This window comes from Pleurodeles waltl, chromosome 8 (genome assembly GCF_031143425.1).
Source record: "Pleurodeles waltl isolate 20211129_DDA chromosome 8, aPleWal1.hap1.20221129, whole genome shotgun sequence".
NCBI lineage: Eukaryota > Metazoa > Chordata > Amphibia > Caudata > Salamandridae > Pleurodeles > Pleurodeles waltl.
The window spans coordinates 630,126,465-630,145,767 of NC_090447.1; the positions used below are offsets into that span (position 1 = coordinate 630,126,465).

Consider the following 19,303-nt stretch of genomic DNA (forward strand, 5'->3'; position numbering starts at 1 on the left):
GATTTTTTCACTACCAGGACATGTAAAACTTAAAAGTACATGTCCAACTTTTTAAATTTACTGCACCCTGCCTTCTGGGCTGTGTAGGGCCTACCTTAGGGGTGACTCACTTGTATTAAATAGGGAGGTTTAGGTGTTGCAAAAGATTTATTTTGACAGGTCAAAATGGCAGATTAAAACTGCACACATAGGCTACAATGACAGGCCTGAGACATTTGTAACAGGCTATTTAAGTGGGTGGCACAATTAGTTCTGCTGACCCACTAGTAGCATTTATTTTCCACGCCCTGTGTACAGGTAGTACCATTTTACTTGTGACTGATGAGTGAATTAAATGTGCCAATTGGGTGTAAGCTGTTTGTTAGGGAGTGAGCACACACATTTTAGCACTGGTTAGCAGTGGTAAAGTGCACAGAGTACTAAGGCAAATAAAAATTAGATCACCGAAAATGGAGGAGTAAGGCAAAAGGTTTGGGGGGGTACACCCTAAGACTGGCGGATTCAACACCAATGTAGAACCATACCTTCCAGAAACTTCAGCTTTGGAGGTTTCCTATTTTCTGTACAATCAGCTAATCTTTTGAAACCACTATCACTGGTCATACACAAGCGAACAGGGATTTCAAAACATAGTCCTTCTTCATTGACCACTGACATGCAGTCATGCAAGCCAGATTTTGTTCAAACAGTTTGATCAACCAGGCTACCTCAAATCTTTCTACAGGGGCTGAATGGCCACTCAATTAGCACTGGTATAGGCATCCAATGCATGTTCTGAATCAAACCTCCAAATTCGCAGAAGGGGTCACTGCTTGACACCAGTGGAGATCCGTCTAATTTTTAACTATAATCTCCTAACATCTGGTGGAACCCTTACCTTATCAAAAGATTTCCTTATACAAATGCCATAGAGTTTCCTCTCCTGGTGATATGATATCTACCACTGCAGCATACAGAAGATCTCGATGCAAAGGTTACTCTGGATTGCCCAGCTGTTCATTTTCTTGATCAGGATTCCATTGTCCCTGGCTAGGCAGAAAAATATTTATCAAACCCTCACATGCACTGAACTCTTCACTTGCATATACATCATAGGATGGATTGGCTTTGCAAATCCATTTTCCTTATGTAGAGACCACTTTTGGGCATTGAATATTCAGCTTTTTCCCTCACCCGTTCTCATCCGGACTCTTGCTTTAATTATTTCTGATTGAACTTTACGCTCATACTTAAAGACTCAAGTCTAGCCTCCAAGGCAGCCTTCCCTGATCTTGGCTAGATTGTTCTTTACATTGGCTTTAGGACTAGGAGTGCCAAGAAATTAAGAAAACTCCCCTGAAAACATCTGATGGAAACTTAAAGGCATTTGATAGTGACACACATGAAATCCCCTGACCCGGACATCTGCACGCCCCGGCTCGGCGTCTGTGTGCACCACTCCCAGACGAACTCTTGGAGCCTCACCATGATATCAAGGGGCGGATTTATGGAAAGTGACCCTGCATCAGGTACAGCACCACTTTCCCTGCGCCAATTAGCATCCCCCTACCACCACTATATGTGCACCATATTTAAAATATGGCACGCCATGGCACAGGGTAGGGGGCAATAACATCATTCAATGTGACGCTATTGATGTACTCTGCAGGAATAGCACCAAAATGTTGGCGCTATTCCTGCAAAGTACATAGGGGCCAATTCTAAATAATGGAAGCCCCCTTTTAACACCTGCTCTGAGCAAGTGTTAAAAGTGATGAAAAAAATCTTATAGATTTCCTTGAGCCATTTCTTCATCCCCCCTAATGGGAAAACGCCCCCTTTGCATACATTATGCCTGAGTCAGGCCTGTAGCACAAAGGGTTACAGAGTGGTGCAATGCATGCCTTGCACCTCTCTGTGAATACGGCACGGGGATTTCGGTGTCGTTGGGCCACATTAATGTAAAACATTATGGCGTTAATGTGGCACAAGGTGGTGCTAGGGGCATATAAATATGCCACAAATGCCTCACACTCCTTTCATCTACAAACTCTGCCAACTATGTTTGTCTACTCTGGCCTGCAAAAGCAAAGAGCGCTGCGTGACCTGCTCTAGTGATAGAGGCCTCCCATGACTCTTAAGTACTATTTACCAAAGAATGCCTCAGACGAATTTTCTGAAGCATTACTGATTCGTAATTGATACTTTTGCCACTGAACTCTGCCTTACACAAAAAAACAAGTAGCCATTTCGAAGTTGAACAGGTTTCTTTAGCCCCTGCTTGCTAAGAAATGAGCTGCAGGCAAGAGAAGAGGTCAGTGGAGTGCAATGTACAAAAATAATCCCTTGATATATGCCTAAAGGCCACTTCCCATCTTGTAAACTGTTATTAAAGTGTTATAGTGAATGACCAATCACGTTACGTGAGTTTCCTATAAAACCTTGCTACAGACCCTCCTATGTGTAGAAGGAAGTGTCCAGCATCTAGATCCCTGGCGAGCAACAGCGCCTGAGATGCAGTCACTTACCATGAAACTCCTACTCTTCACCGCACTTCTAGCTATTGTCCAGGCCCGTCCATCCCTTGGTCTTAATGGTAAGTGTGAGGGCATGCTGCGTTCATGATGCAGTCCCATATCTTCACCCTTCCAGTGAATAGGCTGGTGGAGAAATGAAAGCAAAGGAGAAAGAAAAATTTGGGGGAATATTTATAAGCCCCTAGCGCCACCTTGCGCCACATTAGCATCATTTTGGTTGATGCTAATTTGGCCCAACAAAGCCAAAATCGTCGTGCCATATTTACAAATTGGCGCAATGCCTGCATTGTGCCACTTTGTAACCCTTTGTGTTACATTATGCCTGTGCCATGCATAATGTATGCAAACGAGGCATTCCCCCATTAATGGGTCAGAAAAAATGGTGCAAGGAAATCAAAGAGATTTCTTTGCGTCATTTTTTATGGCATTTTTATCAACTGTTCAGAGCAGGCGTTAAAAGGGGCTTGCATTATTTATAATGGGTCCCTATGTACTCTGCACGAGTAGTGCCAATATTTTGGAGCTACTCTAGCATCAAAAAATGACACTATTGCCCCCTACCCTGTGCCATGGTGCAACATATCTTATATATGGTGCACACATGGTGGTGGTAGGGGGCGCTAAGGGGCACAAGGAAAGTAAAGCTGCACTTCCTTTCTTTTCCTAAATATGCCCCTTGGCGTTCACTTAAATGGCTGGATGGACAGTTGAATAGAGGGATAGACAAGTTGGATACATGGATGGAAGGTTGCAGGGAATGGATGAGTGAATGGGTGAAAGGATGGATTAATGGATTAATGGATATGAGTTTTGGCAGGATAAATAGAATTGATAAATATCAGAAAATATGGCTATATTCAGAAATAATGAATGGATATAAAATGTAATATATGAGCAAATGGGTGAGTGAGGGATAAAAAAAGGCATACATGGTGTTATTTAAGAATAGAAAGATAAAAGTAGACTTTGTTTCAGGGTGCGAACGAGGAAGCTAGGCAACTTTTAGAAGCTGAGCGATGAAGCCCATACAGCTAGTGGTGTGTATGAAAAGGAGAGGATACAGAAGATATATTTTTATTATTTCATGTATGTCTGAAGAAGGGCTGAGAACACCCTTTCAAACAATGGTGTGTGTTAAAAAATGGGAGGAAGAGGGAATCTTTGAAATGTGAAATTGGAAAATCGCCCAAATTTTTTTTTGCAATCTGTAATGTGGGGCGGGATTGATAAAGGGCATCTTCAGAATCAGTTTTCATTATACAGAGGGGAGGATGAAAAGAACATTTTAGGAGTGGTGTACATGGAATGGAAAGATGCCAAAGACATTTTGTTAAATCAGTGTTGCATTTTGGAGGAAGGTAGCACAGGGCACTTTTAGTGGTATGTGTGCTTGGAGTATGAAGTCAGGCGATGTTTTTATTTTCAGACGTGTGCAAGTGTTTGTGTGCTAGTGAAGGTCGATCATCTTTGAAGTGAGTATGTGATATGTTATGTGGATTTGTCGAGCACAGGTAATTACCCGTGAAGGTACCCATGAGCTGAGTAGGGCAAGTCTGAGGGGGGGCGGGAGGAGGATATCATGGCTGTTTCCTGTGGAAGAGCCATGTCTTGTGGTTCCCTCAGAAGTCCAGGAGGGAGGGGGAGGTTCTGAGCAGTTGCGGGAGGTTGTTTCATGTCTTGACTAAGAGGTATGAGAAGGAGCGTTCTACTCTTCTCGCCTTTTTGATGCCCAAGAGCTGTGCTCTTGCTTGGTATGCAGATTGAATATAAGTGGTGGGTTGGTAGAAGCTGAGGCGGTTGTTGAGTTAGGCTGGGCTGGTGTTGTGGAGAGCTTTGTAGGAATGGTTGAGTAGCTTGAACTTACATCTTTCCTGGACTGGGAGCCAATGGAGTTTGTTGAGGTGTGGATAGGTGTGGGTATTTCACGGAATGTTTAGGATAAGTCTGGCAGCAGATTATTGGGTGGTTTGGAGTCAGTGTAGAATATGATCTGGGTTTCGGTCATAGAGGTAGTTTCTGTAGTCAAGTCTACTTGTGATAAGAGCCTGAGTGACTGCTGATCTGGTGTTAAGTGGGATCTACTAGAAAATCTTGCGTAGCATACAAAGGATATGGATGCATGATGAGGCCATGGCATTGGTTTGTCTACTCATGAAGAAGTTGATGTCTAGAATGATCCTGAAGATCTTGTCATGGTCTGTAGGGGTGCGTGGGAGACAAGGTCATAGGGCAACTAAGAAGGGTCCCAGGGGGGAGTAGTTGTTGCCCGAGATAAGGACTTCAGTTTTGTCTGTGTTGAGTTGGAGGCAGTTGTTTTTCATCCACACAGCAATGTTGCTTATGCAGTTGGTGAAGTTTGTTTTGGCGGTGCTGGTTGAGTCACTAAGGGAGAGTATGAGCTGTGCATCATCGTCATAGTATACTATGTTGATGCCCTGTGCTCTGATGATACCTGCATGGGACGTCATGTAGATGTTGGAGAGCTTTGGGCTTAACAATGATCCTTGAGGGACTCCACAGATGAGTTTGAGGTGTAAGGGGGAAGTCTAACTTATTCAGTTCTGTCTGATTGGAAGAAGGATATCTAATTGAAGGCCAGTCTGCAGGTAACTAAGTGCTGAAGCATTCTGATGAGTGAGTTGTGGGAGGCCGTATCGAAAGATGCGAGGAGGTCGAGGAAGATGAGTGCAGTGGTTTCTCCTCAGCGGAGGATGGTTCTAATATCATCAGTGGCTGCAATAACGTCTGTTTCTGTGCTTTGGTTGGTGTGAAAGCCTGACTGAGAACCGCCTAGGAGCTGATGAAGTCCTAGGTGGTCTGCGAGTTGGGAATTGCTAGCTTTCTCCATGACTTTAGCTGGAAAAGGCAGGAGCAAGGTAGGTCTGTAGCTACTGAAGGTTTTGGGGTCCGCTGCTGATTTCTTCAAAAGGGTGTTTACCTCAGCATTTTTCCATCAAAACAGGAAGGGGCGGGTGTTATGGCAGTGTTGACGATAGCGATGAGTGCGGAGGAGATGATGGTTCTTCCAAGGTTGTATATGAAGTGGGGTAGGGGTCTGAGGAGACTCCTTAGTAGATGGTATTTATCAGGGCAATGGTGTCTTCATTTGAGAGGGGCATCCAGTTTCTTAGCTGCTGTTTGACAATGAGGGAGGTGCCCTGTTGGGCGTTAGTATAAGTATACTGTTGGTTGATTGTGTTGTAGATCTTGGCAATCCTCTGTTCAAAGAAGTTTAAAAGGTTCCTGCAGAGTGCTTGGGACAAGATGATGTTGTTGTGTGCAGCCGAGCGGTTGGAGAACTTCTGGACGATGGTGAAAAGTTCCTTGGCATTGTTGGGGTTGGTTTTGAGTCTGAGCGATAAAACCTTTTTCTTTGCCTCTAATAGGTGTTGGTGGTAGAGTTTGAGGATGGTTTTGTATGTGGATACTGCAGTGGTGTTTTTGTTGACTCTCAATCTCCTCTCGAGCTATTTGCAGTGGTACTTGTACTCCCTAAGGTCATTCATGTACCAGCTGGGTCGTTTGTTGTTTTTGTAGTTTCTGGTGGGAGCGGGTAGGTTGGTGCTGTCCGTGAGCCATTTATTGAAGAGTTTAGTGCAAACATCAAGGGGCAGATTTATTGTAAGTAGCGCTGCACAAAGTGCAGCGCCACTTTCCTTGCACCCCTTAGTACCCCCCTACCGCCACCATGTGTGTGTTGCATTTATATAGCGCAGGGTAAGGGGCAATAGCATAATTTCTCATGACGCTATTGATGTACTCAGCAGGAGTAGCGCCAAATATTGGTGATACTCCTGCAGAGTACATAGGGCCCTACTCTAAAGAATGGAAGCCCCCTTTTAACACCTGCTCTTAATCATCCGTTAAAATTGCCATAAAAATGGTGCAAAGAAATCTCATAGATTTCTTTGCACCCTTTTTTCTGACTCCCTCAATAGGGGAATGCCCCCTTTGCATACATTATACCTGGCGCAGGCATAATATAGCCCAAAGGGTTACAGAGTGGCGCAATGCATGCATTGCACTACTCTGTAAACACAGCGCGGGGATTTTAGCCTTGTTGGGCCACATTAACATAAAAAATAATTATGTTAATGTGGTGCAAAGTGGCGCTAGGGCATTATCAATATGCCCCCAAGGTTCCCAGTGTGGTTTGGTGAGCTTTCCTGTAGGGTCTTAGTTTAGTTTTCTTCAGACATTTTGCCCCAGTGTCTTGATGGTGTTTTGGGTTTTTCTGGTGGGGTGGCTTGGTGGGTTGGTATCTTGAAATGTATGATGTAGTGGTCGAACCAAGTGGATAGTGGGAGGCTGGCATAGGACATCTTTGCAATTAGGGTTGTTTCTGGAGAACAGGATAGCAGAAGGCTTCTTGCATTCAGTGGTCTATGTAGAGAGAAGGGTAGGAGATTACATATTTACAAAACGTTGCATGTAGAGTAGAAGATGAGGGAATATGGCAGTGGGCATATTTACAACATGATGTCTTTATGTGTTTGTGTTTCTCTGTGGATGTCAAGATGTCAAGAGAATTAGCAGTTTCTATGGAAGAGAGGATGGCAGAGGCCATTTCCATGTCAGAGCTCTGTGTGGAAGAGAAGGTGGTAGAGAACAACTCCAAAATCAGAGCTCCTCATGGAAGAGAGGGTGGCAGAGGACATCCACATAATCGGAACTGTGTGTGGAAGAGAGGATGGCCGAAGACATCTCCAAATTAGAGCTCCATGTAAAAGGGAGGGTAGCAAAGGACATCTTTATAATGAGGGTTTTGTGTAACAGAGGTTGTCAGAGGACAGCTACAGAATCAGAGCTTTCTGTGGTAGAGAAGTTGGAAGAGGACATCTTTGTAATCAGAATTCTGAGTAGAAGACAAGGTGTTAAAGGGCATTTTTGTAATAAGGTGTTTGTGTTGATGAGAGGGAGACAGGGCATCTTTGTAATCAGACGAATGTGGGAAAGAGAGGGTGACAGAGGACATTGTTGTCATCAGAGGATTGTGTGGAAGAGAGGATAGCAACAGGCATATTTGGAATCAGAGGTTGGTGTTAAAGAGAGGGTGGCAGAGGAGGTCTTTAGGGGAGAATAGTAGAGGGCTTCTTTACTTTTTTACTAAGGCTTTTTTACTAGTGGAGGTTGCTGTCACTTTTTGAATGCAGTTTATAGCGCAGCTATTTTTGATTCACACACTTAGAAATGATTAACCAACTAATTCAGTCTTCAGTTCAGTGATACATTGGTTCTGTCCTACATCAGCTGATATAGTCAAGGTTTAATTGAGGAGTTAATTGCGTGTTATGCCTATCAGCTCATTCACTACTATTGCTGGTTATCTGAAGCGAAAGAAAATAAAGAAAATTGGCTGAACTCACACAGGAAGTTCATATCATACCTGTAACCGAAAGGTGTGTGACTCTCAGAGCTTATTCTTGATCCTATTCATAATCTTTTCATTGTGGCCCAGTACAAGGATATAGTAACTTCCAATTGCAAAGCCACATTCTAATGTCCAAGTCTCTCGGCACGGTGGGCGACTTTGCCTCAGGGTCTTTTTCACCATCCCTTGCTTTTATCACCCTAGGCTGCCACCTATACTTGGCCACCCTAGAACCATTCCTGACTAACTGCATGTTTGTGTTTCTATGTAGGACCAAGTAACAGTGTAAGTCTGAGTCCTCCCCAAGGTCTGCCGGGGAACACTTTTGCCATTCTGCATCCTACTGGTTTGGACAGTGCCGTCCATCACACTGAGAGAGAGAACCGTGGCTCAGAGGAAAGAGCACTGAGAGACCAGGATCATCCACTTCCATCTGAGAGACCAGCTAATGAGCGAGACCATCCACGTGCAGCAACTGATGCCCCCATCAGAGGCACAAATCCTCCCCATCCTGAACCAACTCACAGTCAGACTGAAAACGGTCGACACCACTAAAAACATGGGGTGTGTATCCTAAGGATTATCAATTTATATACTATTGTAGTCAGAGTATGAGTTTATTTCTAGAATTAGTGAGAAATTGTTGTACAATATGTTCATAACAGCTTCCTTTGTCAGTCCTTGCATGATGTCAGATATCAGTTAACAGGATTATCCACAGCACTCTGCATGTGTGATGTTCTAGTCTGATTATGCTTGCTTGTATATGTTTGGATGTATACAGAATGGACTTTGCAAGAAGAAACTGATACTGCTAAAGTAGAGGGTGGCCTAATGCAGTGAGAGAGGTAGGGCTTTTGCAAATCGATTTGGAAGCATTGATTACATTAAAGGAGAGGGAAGTTTGAGGGACACAAGGACAGGTGAACTGATCTTTGAGTGGGAGAATGGGGGGGAGGGTGGTAGGCACTTCAGTGGAGGAAGTTTGGCTCACCACATGGGATAGGTTGCAGAGTGAGACATACCTCAAATCCATCTGATAACTGGGAGGTTAACAGATGTATCTAAATCAGATATTTATTTTCAAAATCATAGGGATACAATTCGTAATCATAATATTCCAAACATTATCTTTAAAATTTTACTGACCCCACATAAACAACTGAACAGCTCACACTGTTAAAGTGCACTACGTATGGAACTGAATTTTTATGTCATCGACATGCAACATATTTGAAGAGGTATAATACAAACAAATGCAATCGCAGGGACTACATTATTGGCCCAGGAACCCTGCCACATGGGTTCAGTTTACAGCTTTGGCATTCACCAGCTAATAACTATTGGTTCCTAAGTTTTAGACCTGGCATCTTTGGCGTGATTTCCCGCTAACATTTTGCCTTTAGGCCTCTTGTATTTACTGACTGATTTTTGTTCTCCTTAGCACTCTGCACACTTTATCATTGCTAACCAATGCTAAAGTCCTTCTGCTCTCTGCTTGAAACATGACAATTTTGGTTTATCCTGTGTTGTCATACTTAATTTACTTAATTATAAGTCCCTAGTAAAGTGATACTAGATGTGCTGAGGGCCTATAAATTAAAGGCTGCTAGTGGACCTGCAGCACTGGTTGTGGTACCTACTTAAGCAACACTATAAACATATCTCAGTCATGCCATTGCAAAGCCTGTGTGAGTGCAGCTTAATCGGAAGTATGGACCTGACAAAATAAGGCCCATATTTAAAGGAAAATGACGCAGCGGGATGCTGTGCCAAAATTGGCAGCGCTGCGCTCTATTATTTTCACAACAGAGGGAAGTGTTGTGTTTAATTGAATACTGCGCACCCCTGTTTTGTCCCCTGTTCTGGTGCTAAACTAAGCTGCCTAGCACCAATGCAGGCATCCTTGCACCATTGTGCAAGGATGTCTGCAATGAGGTGTTAGATTGTTTATGTGTGGGAAGGTGTCCCTTCTAGCACATAAGCAATCACTAATGGCGATTTCGCACTTCTGTGTCAGAAGTGCTTGAAATGATTATTTATGTGCAGGAAGGGACACCTTCCCACACATAAACAATCATGTCTGGCATTTTGCTCTTTCTATGTGTGCTGCAGAATGCAGAATTGTGCCTTGCTAAAGCCACCCCTGGGGTGGTGTTAGATTTTGGTGCTGCCTAAAGGTTTCCGAAAATTCATAAATCTGAGGCAGCGTCAAAATGCAATGGATGTTGCTGTGGCACACCCAGAGCAACACCCATTGCATGCCCCTTTCACGAAAAAAGGCTGCATGTGAAGGGGTCGTATTTACTAGGTGGGGCTAAGCCACAAAAAGTGGCTTAATACCACCTTGTAAATATGGTGCAGGGCATTGCGCACTGGAGTGTCACGAAAAGTGACACTCCCGTGGCGCTAGGAGCTCATAAATATGCCCCTAAATCTTTTGCCAAGCCCAAACCTTCCTTCTTAATACATATTAGGCATCCCTAGGGCAGGCCCTGGGCAGCCCAGAGGACAGGGTGTAACACTTTTTCAAAAAGTGGGTCATGTACTTTTAAGTTTTAAGTGTCCTGGCAGTGAAAACCTCTTAAAATTGTTTTTCACTACTGCAAGGCCTATCTCTCTCACAGAATAACATTGAGGTTGCCTTATTACATTTTGTAAGTATTATTTCCCAAAGGGAAGTGCTAACCGATCCATTATTGGTGTCTCTGGAATCCTTTGCCCATATTTATACTTTTTGCCACAAAACTGCGCAAACAGGACAAATATGTGGCTATGGGGATAGTACAATTTTTTACATGGGAACGCATACCTTGCATCTCATTGACGCAAGGTAGGTGAACCCATCAAAAAATGGTGCTAACTCCAATATTTTGAAGCATGATGTGTCTAGTGTCAAAATATAAATATGGAGTTAAGTGTACGCCGAATTTGCATTAACAAATGACACAAATGTGGTGCAAACATAGTATAAATATGCCCCTTAATTTAACATACTAACTTATGGTGAGGTCGGATCTTAAAGAACAATTCTGAAAATTGTCACTTTTAGAAAGTTGGCATTTTCTTGCCTTAACCATTTGGTGCGTGCAGCCTGTCTCTGGTCACATAACTGGGTAAAGTTGGCAGTTGAGATTTGTATATTTCTGCTAGACAGACACACACAATGGGAGCTTAGGTGTTATTTGATGGGACCACTGGCAGGAAAGGAGGAAGGAGGTGGGCCAAGCCTCTGTTACACCTGAATAGGCTGTGTCCTGATTCCACGCTAAGGGCTGCATACCCTGTGTAGTTAGTCTGGGGCCAGGACGTGGAAGGCAGAACATGTGTGCACTTCAAGGGCATGCCTCTAGAAGCTTTACCCACTTCAAAGGCACACCTGTGTTTAAAAGAAGGACATCAGACACCTCCACTTCAGTACACTTCTAGACCTGTGGATACTCTGCCAAGAAGAATGACTTCTGTGCTGCCGAAAGGCCAGCCAATCTGCTGGACCGCTACTCTGAAGGAGTTTCGGTCCTGCTGTGCTGACATGCTGCCTGCTGCTCTCTTGCCTGGGGAGAAAAAAATGGACCATTTTGAACCCAGGATCCCAGAGGGACTCAAATGGCTACTCTGCTGGCCTCCTGATCTGAGCTTCAGGGACATAATAGGCTCCATAAAAAATCCTGGACCGGTCTTCAGTGAGGTCCTGACCCTCCAAGTGATGCCTCCCAAGTCCTAGACCCTTGGTATGGCTCTCAAGCTCTTGAGAATAAGCTTTTGGACTCTTTGTGACCCCAAGTTGGCTTGTCTGCAACAGAACCATGCTGCTCTCACTGAAAATCAGCCAAACTGCCCTCAGCCCATCTCTTCACATAGCAGCATCAACAGTCCATAGGGGGTGGCCAACGTGAAGCTCGAGCCCACCGGTCCAAGATCCCAAGCCTGTTATTCATGCCAAACTGATCACTGCTCCTGACTCTCTCCTTGCTCCATGTGACCCTCTCCAACTAGAACGGGTCTCTTGGCACACCCCTTGAGAAGGTAACACTTCACCCTGACTAATCTAAGACTGCATCTGACCCACGCCCACACTGTCAGCCTGAACTTATAACTTTGACCCGGTCCAACATGACCAGATAGCCGGAGTTGGCACTTTAGGCATTCAGGGGCTATATTGCAGTTTATTCTTTATGAGTTCATAACTCCAGTGTTACTGAGTGGATTTTTGTTGTCATTTTTCTAACTTGGGGTGAGGTACTTGTTATGTGTTGTTTTCCCTGGTTTACTGTTTGAAGTGTTTCACAAATACTTCACACATTGCCTCTAAGTTAAGTGTGACTGCTCTAAGCCAAATAAGCAGGGGGTTGAGCACAAGTTAATTTGGGATCTGTGTGTGTATCTTGCCATGACTAGGATTGTGGTTTCTGCTTGACCAGGGCTCACACCCCAGCCAACCGGTAAACCATTTTCTAATATTAAGCAAATTACTACTCTTGCTTGTGCCTCAAATTACTAATAAGGCAAAAAAATGCCAAGGATGACAAATATGGAAATATGATTATCTAGTTCAACACCAGGCTCTAATGTTGGGTGCCACATGCCACCTGAATCAAGTGTCAAACACATGTGTTGAACACATTCTAAAAGATGTTCTACTACCATCAGAAGAAAGCAGATATGCCTCCTTGTTGGATTCATTTGGAATCTTTTGCTCACCAGCAGAAGTTTTCTGTTTGCTTGTGGTTTTGTTCCTGTGAACGCTATACACAGTGGAAAGATGTGACTTATTGGTAATCAATCCATCAGGTTCCATAGTCTTACCTTTTCTGATCTTCACCTTGACACCATGATAACATGCTATTTCTGAACGAAAACACTGAGGGCCACTACAGGGCCTTCGCTCCACCAGAGCGTCACTTTTTTGTGATGCTCCAGTGGTGTTTTGTGGCTTAACGCCACTGTGTAAATCTGGGCCCTTTCTGCGTCAGACTGGTGTGCAATGGGTGTTGCTGTGGGCATTCTACTGCAACATTCATTGCTTTTGACGCTACCAAAGGTTACCAAGTAGCAAACAAACACAAATACTGGATGAAATGCAGAACTAATCAAACACTTACCCCCAGTCAAAGATCAGTTTCTAATCTATCAATTCCTTTGCTCACCACACCACACAAGTTTGGTCCCAGCCATCCGCAAGTCAGTCTTGACCATGGTTCCTTTGGGAACAGTCCAGCCTGAACTGCCAGGCCTGGTCCTTCCCGGACTAGAAAAAGCATCCTGGGACTAGTTTCAGGATTTCACCTTTCATCAGCTAGACTAGGTTGAATCCAGTGGCATAGTGAGCCCGGGACCCACATCTGGGCATACCCGGCGCACTTAGGGCTACAAAAGCAAACAAACACAAATGATGGATGGAATGTGGAACCAATAAAAATTTCACCCCCAGTAACAGATCTGGGTTTAATCCATCAATTTGTTGGATCACCATGCCACCACAGTTTGGTCCCAGCCATATGCAAAGTAGTCTTGACCCCATTCCTCATGGAAACAGACCACCACGAACTGCCAGGCCAGGTCCTCCTTTACTGGAAACAAGCATCCTGGGACTGGTTTCAGGATATCACCCTTGATCAGCCAGACTAACTTGAAACCAGCGCCATAGTGAGCCCGGGACCCACATCTGGGGATACCCGGCACACTTAGGGTGACAAAAGCAAACAAACACAAAGGATGGATGGAATGTGGAACCAATCAAACCTTCACCCCCAGTAACAGATCTGGGCTTAATTCATCACTTCTTTTGCTCCCCACAACACCCCAGTTTGGTTCCAGACATGTGCAAATCAGTCTTGACCCTGTTCCCAATGGGAACAGTCCAGCCCGAACTGCCAGGCCAGGTCCTCCCTGTATCTGAATAAAAGCATCCTGGGACCGTTTTTAGGGTATCATCCATCACCAGCGTGGATAGTTTGAATCCAGTGGCACATTGAGCCCAGAACCTATGTCTGGGTATACCCGGAGCACTTAGGGTGACAAAAACAAACAAACACAAATGATGGATGGAATGCGGAACCAATCAAACATTCACCCCTAGTCACAGATCTGGGCTTAATCCGTGAATTCCTTTGCTCACCATACCACCCCAGGTTGGTCCCAGCCATATGCAAATCAGTTTTAACCCTGCTCCCCATGGGAGCAGTCCAGCCCAAACTGCCAGGCCAGATTGCACCTGGATCGGAAACTATCATCTTGGGACCCGATTCAGGATATCACACCTCATCAGCCAGACTAGCTTGAATCCAGTGGCATTGTGAGCCCGGGACCCATGTCTGGGCATTCCCAGTGCACTTAGGGTGACAAAAGCAAACAAACACAAAATGGAATGTGGAATGCGGAACCAATCAAACATTCACCCTCAGTCACAGATCTGGGTTTCATCCTTCAATTATTTTGCTCACCACCCTAGTTTGGTCGTAGTCATATGCAAATCAATCTTGACTTGTTCCCCATGGGATATAAAACAAGCATCCTGGGACCGGTTTCAGGATATCACCCTTCATCAGTGAGGAGAGCTTGAATCCAATGGCATAGTGCAGCATCACTTTTCTAACACCACCTGTATGTGCCGTATAAAATACTGCGAACCATGGCAGTAGTTACCGGACTAACATAAAAATGTTTGACGCTAGTCCTGCGCTTTGCAGGATTAGAGTCAAATATTTTGATGCTAATCCTGGAAAGCACCCAGAGGCCCATTGAAAACAATGGAAGCCTCCTTTTAATGGCTCCTCTGAGCAGGCGTTAAAAGTGCCTAAAAAAATGGCGTAAGGATATCTGTTACATTTCTTGCGCCATTTTTTGTGGGCCCCCTAACCCAGGATAGTCCCTTTGCATACATTATTCCTAGCGTAGGTATAATGTAGTGCAAAGTGTCACAAAGTGGCACAATGCATACACTGTGCTACTTTGTAAATATGGTGCAGCGTTTTTTTGCCTTCTAACACCACATTAGCGTAGGAAATGATTTTAATGTGGTGTTGGAATGGTGCTAGGGGCTCCTAAATATGCTAAGTGAATCTGTTTATTCTTTGTTAATTGTATAGTAGTTATTTCACCACAAAGCCACTTCAAAGAGTTGAAAATTGATTTTCATGTAGAGCGCAAATAAAACTTAATAACTATCTTATGTTGTGTTAAAATAAGTTACGTTGTGTTGGTTCATACCGCATCAGGCAAGCGTACCATATACAGTATTTTTCAGCAACTGCATATTTGTAACGCAACCCATTTTGTGCTTCAGAAGGTTCACTGATGCATGCATCAAGCACAGTCAAATAGACTGACACGTGCTGCCTACCTGAGTCCGCTCACACACGTCCTGCTACAGTTGGCCTTTGTCTCCTTCCTCCAGTTCTCTTCACAAAGTCCTCTGGTCCCTGTATGCCGATCCAGTTTGCCCCGGTATTCTGTCTAGTTGACAGTCTGTGGCACTTTTTTATTCAGAGGCGCTTTATTTGTACTTCCAGCTGTCCTAGCCAGGTGATGGCTGATGCAGCCTTCCCCAGAGCAAGTCTGATTCATCATATTAATACTCTGCTTTTGTAGCTTCTGTTCTTGGAAATCACTATGAATGGATGCAGCTCATAAAGATCTTTATTATTTGATCCTGGTGCATGGACCCACACATGTATGAAACCGTACACTTTCCTCTGTTGTTCCAGCCATCCATTTGTGCAGCCATGCAACTATGAAGTCACACTTTCACCTGCCCATTCTTATACTCATAGCATTTATCTGCTCATCTATCTACACAAACACACACTGAAACTCATAAGTCAATCAAAAGCGTGTTCACGTAGACGCCAGAACTATCGGCTTTGCCAATGCTTTTTTTAAAGGCTTTTCCACTTTTACTTTTAACATTTTGTTTGCTGTTGCTGCTCTTGTCCTCCCTTGTTCTACTCTTCTTCTTTACTACTTCTGTGCTGGAGAATTTGGGAGAGGTCTGCACGTTCTTTTGCACCCTCATTGACTACATTACCTCTTATGTACCTTCTCCTCCATTGTCCTTCTTTTCACTGCAGCTTGGGTCACAGAAGAAAGCGAAGTGGACTGTTAGTATTATTTTTATTCTCTTTGTTCCCTTTCTACTTTTATGAACGACCCTTTAAAAAGTGTTTTACCTAGCAGTTCCTTAAATGCTAGAGATTTTCTGTTATTTTTTAAAATGATTCACCCCCGGCTCCGTCAACATGTTGCGGCATTCGATCAAAGACCATTGAGTTTTTGTCAGTTTTCAAGAAGAGATTTGACCCTTCTTTATCTAGATCATACGTCAACAAAATGTCCTTTAGTCAGCATGTAGTCACTCACTTGGAACAATGTGAGAAATGGCATCAAAATACCACGTACAACAGCAGAGAACTTGAATTCAACAATTCCCTTCTTTGAAAATCATTGAAGAGCAGCGGTGGCTCATCTGTTATGGCGAAGGAGCATCGCCCCACTGGCTAAGAGCCAGCAGCTGAAAAATAAAACATTATTTTATTATGTTTTTATTTTTCAGCTGCTGGCTGAGCCACCACGTTCAGGGAGGGGCAGGGCTAGCCCATGGGAGGAGGTGGAGGAGGAGTGGAGTGTGCTTAAGTAAACATGTCAGTTTGGATGGCCAGCTTAAGCCAACCAAACTGACATGCACACTTAGGTTTCGTCAACCCGGCTGTGTTGCACAGCCAGTTTGGAGAAACAGCACAGACTTCCATGCACTATCTGAGTGGCAGACCAGGCCGCTCAGGCCAATCCTGGTGCTGCTCTCATACTAAATATAGCATGAGAGCAGCACCAGGATTGTGTGGGTAGCCTGTGCTCGTGTCCCAGGGTCTACCCCTTGAGATTTGTGGAGGCCCCCACTGTTATAGAAACAGAAATACACAAGAGCTGTGGTCCTAGAGTCTCAAGTAAGGAATGATGTGCTATTACTGGTATCCAATAGTAGGAACTTTATCGTTCCCATCGATGAAACCCCTGAGATGACAATGTGATAGTTGATTACCCTGTTGAAGTAGAGCCAGTACAACCAATACTTACCAGAGGACATGTTGGTGAAAGAAAACACTTTAAATTACATTACTGATCTGATGCATAAGTGACTGACTGGAACTGAATGTCATTCTCACGCTGCAGACCCTTTGAGTTAGTGATGGTGTTAGTCCATGGTGGTGGTAGTCGAGGTGAGAGAGGGCCTCTTTACAAGGAGCAGGTAATTTGTGCCACTATTGACTTGAGACTGAAAAATCATATAACGGCCAATATGGTATATCGGGTTAGTCGTGTTTCTTTGTGAGACACAGATGTCTGGCTGCCTACCGGGGAGTGTAAAAATAACTCTGTTCTGTGTTTTTGCTTTCAGACAACCACGCTTTTCAGGACTCTCTGGGAGCTGAAGACAGCTAATGTATTGAGTTGAGATTCCACCTGTTACTATCAAAACTGCATATATGTGAATAAACTTTGGTGATTTCGTGCAGCTGTCTGTTTCTGGTTGTGCTATCTGTGTGCTTGCTGGACTGTGTCATGAAAAACGCACAATCCAATTCAGGGTAATTCATACAGACTACATTAGGTTGTGGTTGCAAGGTTCCCTCCTGATTGGAATGCCTAGTTACACTGGAAAAGCTAAATAATAATAAATAAAAGAATAACAATAAATAAGTTTGATTCTGAAGTGTCTTCGGCTTGCAGCAAGTTTTCCTAATCTGCTGACGGGTCTCGTTACCAGTGTCCCAGGCAGTCCTGACGGAGATAGACAGGTGTTATCGCTCCATCACAATCACAAATTGTGGTGTTTCCCGCAGAGATTTTCCGCTCAAAGCAAACTATATTAATATCTCCGTGAAACAGCAAAGAAAAACTTAGGAACTGGTGCGGAAATGTAGATTCCCACATATACTGAACAATTGTAATGTCTCATTTCTTCAACGATGGAATTAACGGGAGCCCAGTAATAGGGAAATAAAGGGTATGGATTATTCCAAGCAACTTGTAATGAGGCCCTATGCATCTCATCTGTGTGGCAAGTATGTGTCTGAGCCTCACCTGTTCAAAGAGAAACCGTGAGGGCACGACACGGACATCCGAAGTGATCCTTCTCCCAGCATCCTTTGGATGCAATATAAAAACGTGTACCCCCACTGTGCCAGCACAAATATAGAGATAAACTGAGAACCTGGTTCAGGTAATGAATACAGGGATTTTTTGAGTGATTTCTACTTACAAAAGGAAACAGTATAATATACAGGAAGGAGCCTCTCTCTTTAAACTTCCATCTGATTTGATTTCTGCAAACACCTTCCACGACCTACGTACAATTAAGACGAGGTTTTCGATTTAGTGATCTCAGCACATGCACAGTTCATGAAAAAACGCCAGCCTTCGGAAACTCGGTAAACGTGGTTAAGTTGTTTAAGAATGGGTTTCTAAAAAAAATGAGTCAACAGTTAAACTCATTTCAAAATAATAGATCATACAAAGGTAGCCCATTGCCTGTCATTACGCGGACAACTTAACAAAGCCATATGCCAATGGATGAAATCGAAGCACAGATGCAACACTCTTTCCAACTAAAATTCGAAGAAAGCTCAAGATCAAGTTGATGCTGGTCAATAAAATAAAACAGCACCAAATCCCTGATGCTGACCTATTTCCCAAGCCCCGGGTTTATAACCAGACGGATACATGGTGACACCCAAACTAGATTGCTTCTTGCCAAAGAGTGCCATTTAAGCATAGGATACTGGAGGTATCTACACTGGGTGGCAAACACCTGAGTCACAGTGACAATAAACACTTTTGACGACTGCATTTAACAAAATGCTGTGGTAGGACTGGTGCAGGGTTCGTAGAAATCTAGGATTGCGAGAAATTTTGATTACTTGTCTGTCGGTCAGTAATCACTTTATTCAATATGAGCAGTGCAAATCATTAAAGTACATAAAATCAAACAATTCACTATAACTACCAAATAAGCGTTAAAAATGAACCAACAAAATCACATTATCTCAAAATTTGAATTTACCGCACTTGCTAAAAACCTTGATCTTGCTTGGATAAAACTAATTGACAATGAAAGTAGGCAAATATAATTATGGCTTAACCTAGAATATTTGGGGCAGATAAGAAGAATGTGCAAAGTATCCAGTGTAGCAGCTAAATCGCATATGCAAGTCAGGGGCTCGAAGGGCAGATGAAAATAAGTCAAAGTCACCTGTGGTAAGAGGGCATATCAGCATCAGGTACAAATCAATAATATTCAGAGATTTAACAATAAAATAATGTGCAAGTGAACATTTGGTTAATACAGCCCTATTTTCGCATGTCTTAGAAAAAAATATTTGTTTTAATCTACAGAATATCCACTTTAGAAATATAATCT

The 19,303-nt window shown here is 43.6% G+C and overlaps 1 long non-coding RNA gene across 1 annotated transcript; it reads left to right on the forward strand.

Annotated features, from left to right (window-relative positions):
- Positions 1–2,455: 2,455 nt before the first annotated feature.
- Positions 2,456–17,398, forward strand: LOC138249138 (uncharacterized). Its single transcript, XR_011194742.1, has 3 exons — positions 2,456–2,575; positions 8,159–8,451; positions 17,282–17,398. It is a non-coding gene; the product is annotated as an uncharacterized lncRNA (long non-coding RNA).
- Positions 17,399–19,303: the final 1,905 nt, after the last annotated feature.